The following is a 10652-nucleotide window of genomic DNA, read 5'->3' as shown; positions in this document are numbered from 1 at the left end:
AGGCAAAACTGTGACGATTCCTTCCTGTTTCATCAGCTTCCTTGCACTTTTAATTTCCTTAAGAGATTATTTGCCCAGAGTTTTTCACATCCATGCATTGCTTTTCATTTCATCCAGTTCCTCCTCTTGATTTCCAAATTAGTCTATGCCTGTATATTATGATCAGGAAGCGCTGTTTATTTTATTTATAAAAGCATTTCTATACTGCCATGTCACAAAATACAAAGGCAGTGATAATAATAAAAGCATTGATATTAAGGAACTCTGGGGAAAGGCAGGAAATGCTAATCTCAAAGCCCTTTCGTTTCCTACTAGGAGGCATTAGCTAAGAATATTATTAAAAACCCCAGACTTTCCAGGAGTTAGCTAGCTCTCCTAGCTCCAGCAGGATAGCACTTGCCCAGTGGTCCCCAGAACTCATAGAATGATAGAATTGTAATGTTGGAAAGAACCACAAGGGTCATCTAGTCCAATGCAAAAATCTTTTTGCCCAATGTGGGGCTCGAACCCATGACCCCGACATTAAAAGTCTCACACTCTACCAACAGAGCTGACTGAGCACACCTGCTTCACTTTAAGGGTGGGATCCTTCCTTTCTCCCACCATCTCTCTCCATACCCTCCAACATTTCTCGGGTGAAAATAGTGACATTTCTCACTCCCTACAAAATGACCCTCCTCAACCGCCCATTTTTGGTCAGTCATATCCCCCCACCCCACTGCAGAGCATCTCCTATCAGAATAAGGGCAAGGAATAAGGAATAATTTATTGGCCAAGCAGGGCCGTCTCTAGGCCCGGGCCAGGTGGCGCAAGGCACCAGGGCGCCTGGCCACCAGGGGCGTGGAAGGGGCGCCGAACGCCTGGTGTCTGGGAGCAGCTGCTGCCGGCGCCCCCCCCCACGGCGGCAGTAGCGCGCGGCCTTTGAGCTTCCTCTCCTCTCCTCCTCGTGAAGCAGAATCAGCAAGACTCCTGCCTAGAGTGGCACCACGCGCCTGCTGCCACTCTAGGCAGGAGTCTCGCTGATTCTGCTTCAAGAGGAGGAGAGGAGAGGAAGCTCAAGGGCCATGTGCCATCGCTGGGTCACTCCAGGTGCCGATGCAGCGGCTGGGGCCGGGGCTGCTCCTCCTCCTGCTAGCCGTGCTGTGGGGCGGGGAAGCGCTCCCGGCTCAGAGGGTCCTGAGGCCGCTGCCATCCTCTGCCTCCACAGCACCCAGTGGCCATGACGCCGCGCCCGCCCTGGGCAGCAGCGGCAGCAGCAGTTCCCCCAGCGGCGAGGCGGCACGGAGCAGCAATGCCTGGAGGGCGCCTCCGCCATGCCGTGCTGCTCAGTAAAGGTCAGTAACTCTGGGAAACGGGGGGGCACTGGAGGGACCTTTGCAGCACGGACCCAGATGGGCTTAAGACAGCCCTGTGGCCAAGTACCAAACATACTTGGAATTTTGCTTCAACTACATTGCAATGTAAACATACCTTATACAAACACTGTTCCACTCACAATACAATAGCACAACAAAGGAACCCCACCCATAACTGGCTTCCCCTTCCGCTACACAACTACGAATTTAACAATTTGATGGCACAAGGGGAAAAACTATTCCTGTGCCTAGCTGTTTTTGTGTATAGAGTCCTGTAGCGACGTCCAGATGGAAGTAAATCAAACAGATGATGACCGGCATTCAAAGGGTCTGCGACAATTCCCTCTGCTCTCTTCCTAGCTCAGACAGCATAAAGTGTCTCTACTGAAGGCAAACTAACACCAGTTACCCTTTCTGCAATTCTTACTGCTCGATGGAGCATTTTCTTGTCCATCTTGGAGGCTGTGCCACCACCACTACAGCAACAGGAGGTTGCCCCCCTTCATCCTGATTTGAATTGATTTGATTATTTGGTAGATTTGCAACAAGAAAAGCACACACCAATATTTTGTTTTTGTTTTTTTTAAGGAGCAGGATTAGATGCAGACACACAAAGCATTTAAAAGAGAGAGAAAAATCAAGACTCCTTGTGCTCCACTCTGCTCCCCCTTTCTTCTTGCCCTCTACCTGCCCCTCGAAGCTGGCGCATCACACAGAGCTGAGCCGCCGAGCTGGCAGGCTCTTCTGAAGGAAGGAGGCCAGCAGTGGCGTCCATGGAGAAGCAACAGAATGCTCCCTTGCAGCTTGGGGCAAGTGCTGGCTCATCCTCCTCCCTGAGCTCAGTGGCAGCGGCAGCAATGGTGGGGAAATTGGGACATTCCAGGACCAAATCAGAAGTCAAGCTGGCTTTTGTAATTCCAGGACTGTCCCGGGAAAATCAAGACACTTGGAGGGTATTCCCTCTCCGCATTTCTGTCGGCCTTTTAAAAAGTTTGGGGATCTTACACTCTTCAATCAAGGTGGGCGTGCATTGTAGAATATGTTACCTGCTTAGACTGTAACCTTGCTATCTGAAGGAGCAGTGACATTCTATCGCTCCCATTCTATACAATAAAGCAAGCTTTCATTGTTTCTTTGTGTGAGAGTTTCTTGTGAGCATAAGGTCAAGGGTTAACACACATCCACAACAAGCGCACATCGTAACTCCAGCAAAAGATCCTAAACCTCTCAGCAGTGTGCATATGAACATGCATGAGTGCAGGTTGAACACATGTGACAGCAGGTACACCCTTGTAAAAATACATCTCAATGTTTTATAAAAGAGACAGGACAGTCACACCTTAGCTTTCAAACAGCTTAGTTCTCAAATATTTTGGCTCCCAAATGCCGCAAACCCGAAAGGGACAGTTCTGGTTTGCGAAGTATTTTTGGAAGCCGGACATCCAACGGGGCGTCCACAGCTTCCGATTGGCTGCAGGAGCTTCCTGCAGCCAATCAGAAGCCACACTTTGGTTTCCGAATGTCGAACAGACTTCCGGAACAGATTCCTTTCGACTTCCAAGGTACAACTGTATACAGTGGTACTTCGGGTTACGTACCTAATTCGTTCTGGGGTGTGGTACGTAACCCGAAAAGTACGCAACCCGAAAAATCATGAAAACGGGCTTCTCTGCATGCGCGACCTGTGCAGAATGCTTCTGCACATGTGCGCGCGGCGAACCCAGAAGTAAATGCTTCCGGGTTTGCACAGTTCATAACCCGAAAAGTGCAACCCAAAGCATACGTAACCCAAGGTACGACTGTATTTTTTTTTCTGGGTCTGCTCTAGTAAAGTACTTGTAAGTCCACAGCCGTGTTTAGACATGCATAAGGTGTCTAATAAATTTAATAAATAATTCCCCACCGCAGATGTGCCTCTAGGGCATGGATAGCATATGGGAGGAACCAGTAGAGTGCTGGGGCTCCCAGTCCTACCTGGAGATACCAGGGATTGAACCTGGGAGCCTTCTGCATTCCAAGCAGATGCTCTGACAACTGAACTACAGCCCTTCCTCATAGGCCCATTCACCCAGGTGCGCCAACTCAGGAAAGCGATTGGGGGTGAGGCTGATGTCGTGCATCACAACATCACAATATCATGTCCAGGAATTGGACACGACGCCTGAATATGACACAGTCAAATGCGACATCTGTGTGCTACACAGCAGCTCCGCTTCTATGGCTGGCAGCTTCTCTGCTTCTTGCCACCACCACAGGCCGGGGGCTATGGAGGAGGAGGAGCCACTGGGTTGCTGGCTTGTGTCCAGAGTCTGGGCATCACGTCTGACATCACACACGGCGCCCCAACTGATATTGAGGGGGAGTGGAAATGTTCTTATGACAGCCTCATGGACATGAACTAATAAAGCCCTTACCTTTGCATGCTGGAATAGTCCACTGGAATAGTTACTACTCTCCTCAAATTTGTTTTTGATGGCCAAATCACCCAAATAATACATTCCGCCTGATTCATCTGCTGCCTTGCTGCTCTTAATGTCCTTCAGCGGACCCAGCCCCGTTTCAATAGCTATTACTACGCTAGGCATTTATCCATTTAGCGCATTCCTCCCGAATGCCTTGATGAACCCATTTTGTCAACATACCCCTTTTATCAGTTCAGCTGCTTGTGAACGATCCAACCAATAATCCATAAAGCGCTTCCTGGTCCTTTTAATTATCAGATTCTTCTGAGGAATAGCTACTTAATGGATTCCTTTTATGTACCTTCTTTTACTACCAGCCCCTAAGAAAAGGGAAAGGTAACAGCCCTGTTATGCTCAAGGTAGCAGCTCTATTATGTTGGGGGGTGGTCACAATGCAACAGGGAAACATAGCTACATAGCTTATGGAATTCAGCTCTGATCCTCAAGAGCTCTAATGCACGGGGGGGGGGGGTTGCTTTCAGGATCAGAGCATTAGTGATTCCATTAACCCTAACAATGAGTGGTTGTACATGCAAGTAAAAGAGACTTTGGGCTTGTAGCTGGGGGTGGGAAGGCCCATCTTTTGGATCTCAAATGGAGAAAATAATGCATGAACATTAGAAGTTTTCAGGGTCACTGGCTGCCTGCCACAAAGACACCTCTGGGTTCTGCTCTGATCATCCTGAAGTTTGCAGGTGTCCATTATGGGAGTGTGGAAGCTGTGCCCATTAAAAGCAGCCAAGTTGTGTTTGATTAACAGGCTTTTCATAAACACATTGACACACACTTCTTTCTCTTCTTTTTTAATTATCTCCAACTGCAAATGAGCATCATCCATTTTGCTATCATATTTTCTCAGCCTACAAAGTGCATTCTCACTTTCGGATTTCAGATAGGAGTGAAAAATGACAGAATTTGTAACGAGAATGTGAGCAACATGCCATCAACACCCCTTCGCCCGCAAAAATGGCATCACATCAGGCTTTTAAATCATGTCTCTGCCACACCTTTGGGCATCCGCGATTCTGTCAGAGCCCTCAAAATCTGCTTCGTCTATCACCAGGTGCAGCCTTTGAACGCTGAAGCGCTATCTGCCATGCTGGTTGGCATGGCAACAGTTGTCAAATCATCCCTTGATAATGTTCTTTAATTGATTGTATAAATTATTTCTGAGCTTTGCTATTGCAAAACGATGTTCCGGGTCTCTTAAGTGAGTGGTTCAGACTGGATGCACTTAAAAATGCATTGCATCCACTGACCTTAGCTGAGAAACTGACCCTCTTACAAGGCTAGAACACTTTGGATAAAGCATAAATGTTAAGCATTAAAATGTGCGGGGGAGGGATTCAGAGCTGTGGCAAAGCTAATTACTGCCCCAAGTGTATGTTAACTTCCATTCAGGCAAACAAAGCCACAATACCTACACAAATGTACAAGAGAAGGTTACGCACCGGATCGTTTAACAAGCTCTAAATATCGGCTTTGACGCGGTTTTGCTTTAACAAAAGATACCATGTTTTAAACCCATCAAGTGCAGTAGGGATCCCACTACAAGCATAACATTCGCTTCTTCTTATTTAGCCTTCATTTTGTTCGTTTATTTATTTCACCCGATTGTAGTAAAAACTCAAAGCGGGTTGGGAAAAGGTTAAAAACTATAAAAATTATCAGCGGAAAACAGAAGCAGCTGCTTCAAAACATTCAATAAATAAATAAATAAGTTAAACCTTGGATTGCAACACATGTCAAAACCCTACACATCTGGATAAAGGTAAAGGTAAAGGTACCCCTGACCGTTAGGTCCAGTCACGAACGACTCTGGGGTTGCGGCGCTCATCTCGCTCTATAGGCCGAGGGAGCTGGCGTTTGTCTGCAGACAGCTTCCGGGTCATGTGGCCAGCATGACAAAGCCACTTTCTGGCAAACCAGAGCAGCGCACAGAGCAGTACCTATTTATCTACTTGCACTTTGTTGTACTTTCGAACTGCTAGGTGGGCAGGAGCTGGGCCCAGACAACGGGAGCTCACCCTGTTGTGGGGATTTGAACCACTGACCTTCTGATCGGCAAGCCCTAGGCTCTGGATAGACTTGCCTAAACAAAACTGTTTTTAGCAGGCATCAAAAAGAGTCTTGAGACAATGACTGGCAAAGAAGATACCTGAATATTCTACTATCATCTCAAGTGGGGTGGTTATTTGGGGAGAGGGATGCGGCTCAGTAACTGTATATGTGTTTTGGATGCAGAAGGTTCCAGGTAATTAATTAAATGGGACCTCTTTCCGCTTAGATGTAGAAGCTGTAACTGGGGGCACCCACAATCAAAGCTTCCCTCCTCCTCCTCCCCCCTGAGCTGGATCCATGTGCTACTCTTTTCGTGATATATTTCAGTGTCCTGGCCACCCCTACATTAAAACTGACCCTCTCCTTACTGGCCAATCCTCTTTTTTAACAAAGAAAATGGGCCTGCATGCTTGATCCTTTTGCCACTGCAGTTCTACGCTGGCAGGCCACCTTTCGATGACGTCACTGGAGTAGCTTTACTTCCAATTTCCACTAGTCTGAAAAGATAAGAGTCAACCAATCTGTCTATTAATTTCCAGCTCTCCCAGGTGAAACCAAGAGAAACCAGAGGGAACCCAACAGAGACCAACTTAAAGGATTATAGCAACATTGACTAAACTTTCTACTAAGATAGATATTCTGGTGCCAAGCATGCACAAAATTGTTTACGTGTGTGTGTGTGTGTGTGTGTGTGTATTCATTCCTCTTTTTTGCTATATATAGCAACACAGGCAAACAATTTTGTGCATGCTTTCACACAAAGGAGAAACTAGGAGACCAAGAAGCTGCCTTATACTGAGTCAAAGCACTGGTGAATCTAGCACACTATTGTCTACCTTGATTTGCAGAATTTTTCCTGCATTTCAGGCAGGGGCCCCTCCCTGCCCTACCTGGAGATACCACTAGGAATTAAAGCTGGGGCATTCTGCATGCAAAGCAGATGCTTTTCCGTAAGAGGGAAGGGGGCAAATGATGTGTTATATGGAAGAGGCGTAATTGGATCTCCCATTTTCGTTTAAACAAAATGCAGACACTACGGCAGGGATTGCTGTAAATTAGCACGCCGCAGAAGAGGTAGGTGTTTATCCCAACCCTCTGCACCATCTCTCCATTCTAAATCACCCATGCTGCTAATGGGGGGGGGGTTAAACACCTAGTCGTGAATAGCAAATTTGCAGCCTCCCAGCAGAGACATTGCGGTTCAACAGAAATGTCAAGAGATCCATCAAGGATCTCTTATGTAATGTGTAATTTGGCCCAGAGAAGCAGCTGGAGGTTAACTTTTCCTTGGCCACCTAGCAAGCCCTCTGACTTAAGCATGGCTTAATCTCAGATTATTCAAGATGAAAACTCAATACAGGCCACACTCCCCATTAACACGTGTCCAAGGCATGCATTCATGACCCTAATTTTTTTTTTTATTCTACGATGATGGACATTTTAGATTCTAAGAATGCCTGGGGAAATTGGTTTCTGCAGATTTCATTGCAAACTGAGCTGATGTGTGTGCAACATGGTCTAACACTCTACCCAATGAACTGTATTTCATATGTTCTCCCACGCTGCCTTGTAGTATAACAGTCATTTTCTCTCTTTGTGTTGAAGCAAAATAAAATTTTTGAAACACTGATACGGAAACATTTTCCAACATGCTTAAATTCCTCTCTGGGTCCTTTCCTTTATTTTTTGCAACTCAAGTATTGGAGGGTATTGTTTCTGTAGCAGCTATGGCATCTACGGTAGCTGCATGCCTTGTGATTGGTGTCCAGGAAAGAAACACATAGCTAATGAAGTTACAGCACATCTTAAACTCCCAACCTGACATATCTTCCAACATATGAAATGCATTTTCTTATTTGCATAGTTGTTCAGACTGATATCTCAAAACAAGCATCCATTGAAATGTGGGAGGCTGTCCGTGGATGACTGTTTTATATCCCTTGTGGGACATTACTTCAGTAGCATCTACAAGTGAAGCAGAATTATGACTGTACTGCTGATGAAAGTTCCCTAATTCTGGTTTTCATCATTTGCCTTGTTTTCCCATTTTGCAGGCTTCATAAAATTAGGTTTGCTGCCATACATTTTACTATGCCTGGGGGAAATTATTGATAGTCCTGGGTAGTCTGAAAGTTATCATTTGAGCCCAGGCTTCTATTTTGCTTTATTTGTCTGGCATGCCATCAGTGTGGAGGCACCGTAAACTTACTCGCATAATGCAAGCGAATAGCCAATGCCTGCCTAATTCCACTCAGTGTATTCACGGGAAGTATAAAATTAGACAAAATTGCTACATTTGGAAACTGGGCTGCATGTATCGGATCTTTTAAAAGTGAATATGGGTCTGAGGTGGTCTGGAATGCTATCATTTAATATGGCTCATCCTTTGTTTGCACCGTGCAGCTTCTGCCTACCAAACCTCCATCTTCAAATGCATAATACAGCTTCCCTTCTTCTGCCTAAGACAGCCTGTTATCCCCAACACAAACCCACTGTGTTCAATTGGCTTGGGAAACTCTGCTGTCTATATTTGCTGTATTATACTGCAGCTTTGTGCATGGTTTTTATTTTTAGTATTATTATTGTACTAACTGTTCTTATACAGGCACAATTGTTTTACTATGTTGTGCATTTTGCATTTTTATATTGCAAACTGCCCTGCGATCCTCAGATGAAGGGCAGTAAAGAAATTTAATAAATAATAAGAGAGAGAGAGAGAGAGAGAGAGAGAGAGAGAGAGAGAGAGAGAATCATAGAATTGTAGAGTTGGAAGGGACCCTGAGGATCATCTACTATTCCAACAGCCTGCATTGCAGCGGTCCCAAACGGGGATCAAACCTGCGAGCTTGGCATTATCACACCATGCTCTAACCAACCTTTTTTTATATAAGAGGCAATTCAACACACGCATAATTTTGAAAATGCGCAGGATTACACTGTTACTATTGCAAATGTGAAAGCATAGGCTAGTCCCCACTCCCTCTGCAATCAAGAGAGACCTTAGTGGTCACCACAATCAGGGCTGTCTTTAGCAGATGTGGCACTGGGGTGCAAAAATCTGCCCAGCGCCCCCAAATTACCACAGATAGTGTTGGGGTGGCCATAGCTGCACACTGCCAGCCATCCGGGGGGGGGGGGTGTGCAACTCTCCCCCATGCCACTGCAGGAGAGCGATCCCTGCAGAGGCTTGGGAATGAAGTTGCACCCCTCCCAAGCCTCCGCGGGAGGAGAGTGATCCCCGCAGAGGGTTGGGAGGGTTGGGAGGGAAGCTGCGCGCCCGCCAGCCATATGGTTGGCGGGGCGCAGCTTCCATCCTAAGCCTCTGAGGGGATCGCTCTCCTCCCGAGGAGGCTTGGGATGGAAGCTGCACGGCCACCAGCCTTATGTTTGACGGGGCGCAGCTGGCAGGCGTGCAGGGAAAGGGGAGGCCTCCGGCAAAGCCGTGCAGCTCCTTCACTCGCTGGGGCGCCCCTAAGAGGCTGGAGCCCTGGCACGATGCACCACTAAGCCCTATGGGAAAGACGGCTCTGACCACAATAGCTCACACGATCCCTTAAAACTTTTTTTCCTGAATCTAACTTAACTGAGCTTTGGGGCCCATGTGTTTCCAAAAAAGAATTGTGCGAATGATACCTTGTAAAGTCAAGGAGCTCTTCCCTACACTAGATCCTCTATAATTATATTTGATCTTCCCTTTATCTTTCCGTTATCTTCTTCTGTTATTTACAAAGCTACAGTAGTTTGAATCCAGCATCTCAAATGATACTCAGCAACTGAAGCTGCAATCTATGCGTCTGGGAGCAAGTCCCCTCAAACTCAATTAAAGGACACACACAAAAATATGCATGTCAGGTGTCAAAAGCCAGGCAAAGGCAGGATACAGCATTGCCTGAAAGCCATATCATGATGGTGCCAGGCATACCTCTGTGGAGAGGAAGTTCAATCGGGGGGGGGCAACCAAGTGATTTGTTATCAGCTGTCGTGGTGCTCCTTTGAAGGACCGTGTCATTTTTACAGACTTGATGCTTTCTTTTTATCAGATATGACTTTGTCATAAACCGCCCTGTGGCTTGCTCAGAGTCATAGCTGCCAAGTCTCCCGTTTTCTCCAGGAAACCCCCATTTTTCCAGCTGTCCCCAGCCGAAAAAACTGATTTTTTTGTTTTTCCCCGGTTTATTCTGGCATGGCGGCCATTTTGGAACTGGGCGGAGCATGCTCAGAAGCGCCTTTTGATGCTGCTCTGCCCAGTTCCAAAATGGCTGCAGCGCGACTTCTGGTGCGGCAGCCATTTTGGAACTGGGCACAGCAGCATCAAAAGTCACTTCTGAGCATGCTCCGCCCAGTTCCAAAATGGCCACCGCGCTACTTCCGGTCTGCTATTTCCGGCCCGGTCCCTTATTTTTCAGAGAGGAACTTGGCAGGTATGCTCAGAGTATGGTATGTAAATCACATAAATAAATTCACCAAGTGGAGGCTTGGGATATGGTGGCTCCAATGTCCCCACTCCAATCTGCCCCAGACACACACACACAAAAAAAATACTCTTCACCTTTTGGCCTTCCTGCTCTCAAAACACCAAGGGCATGTCAGGATCAGTGGCTGAGCTTCCCACTGCCACACTGGGGAGCATCCAGTCTTTCCATCCAACTGTGGTCCTCCCTCTCCAACATCCAACAGCCTCTCAGCCTCTCTTCCCGGGAGTTTACCATTTCTCCCTAACCCACCCTATGTGATTATTATTAACAGCAAAGCAGCACAACTTTAATAAGGGTCT

The sequence above is a fragment of the Zootoca vivipara genome, chromosome 8 (genome assembly GCF_965207765.1).
Source record: "Zootoca vivipara chromosome 8, rZooViv2.hap1.1, whole genome shotgun sequence".
Taxonomy (NCBI): Eukaryota; Metazoa; Chordata; class Lepidosauria; order Squamata; family Lacertidae; genus Zootoca; species Zootoca vivipara.
Note: the sequence above shows the minus strand (reverse complement) of the source record.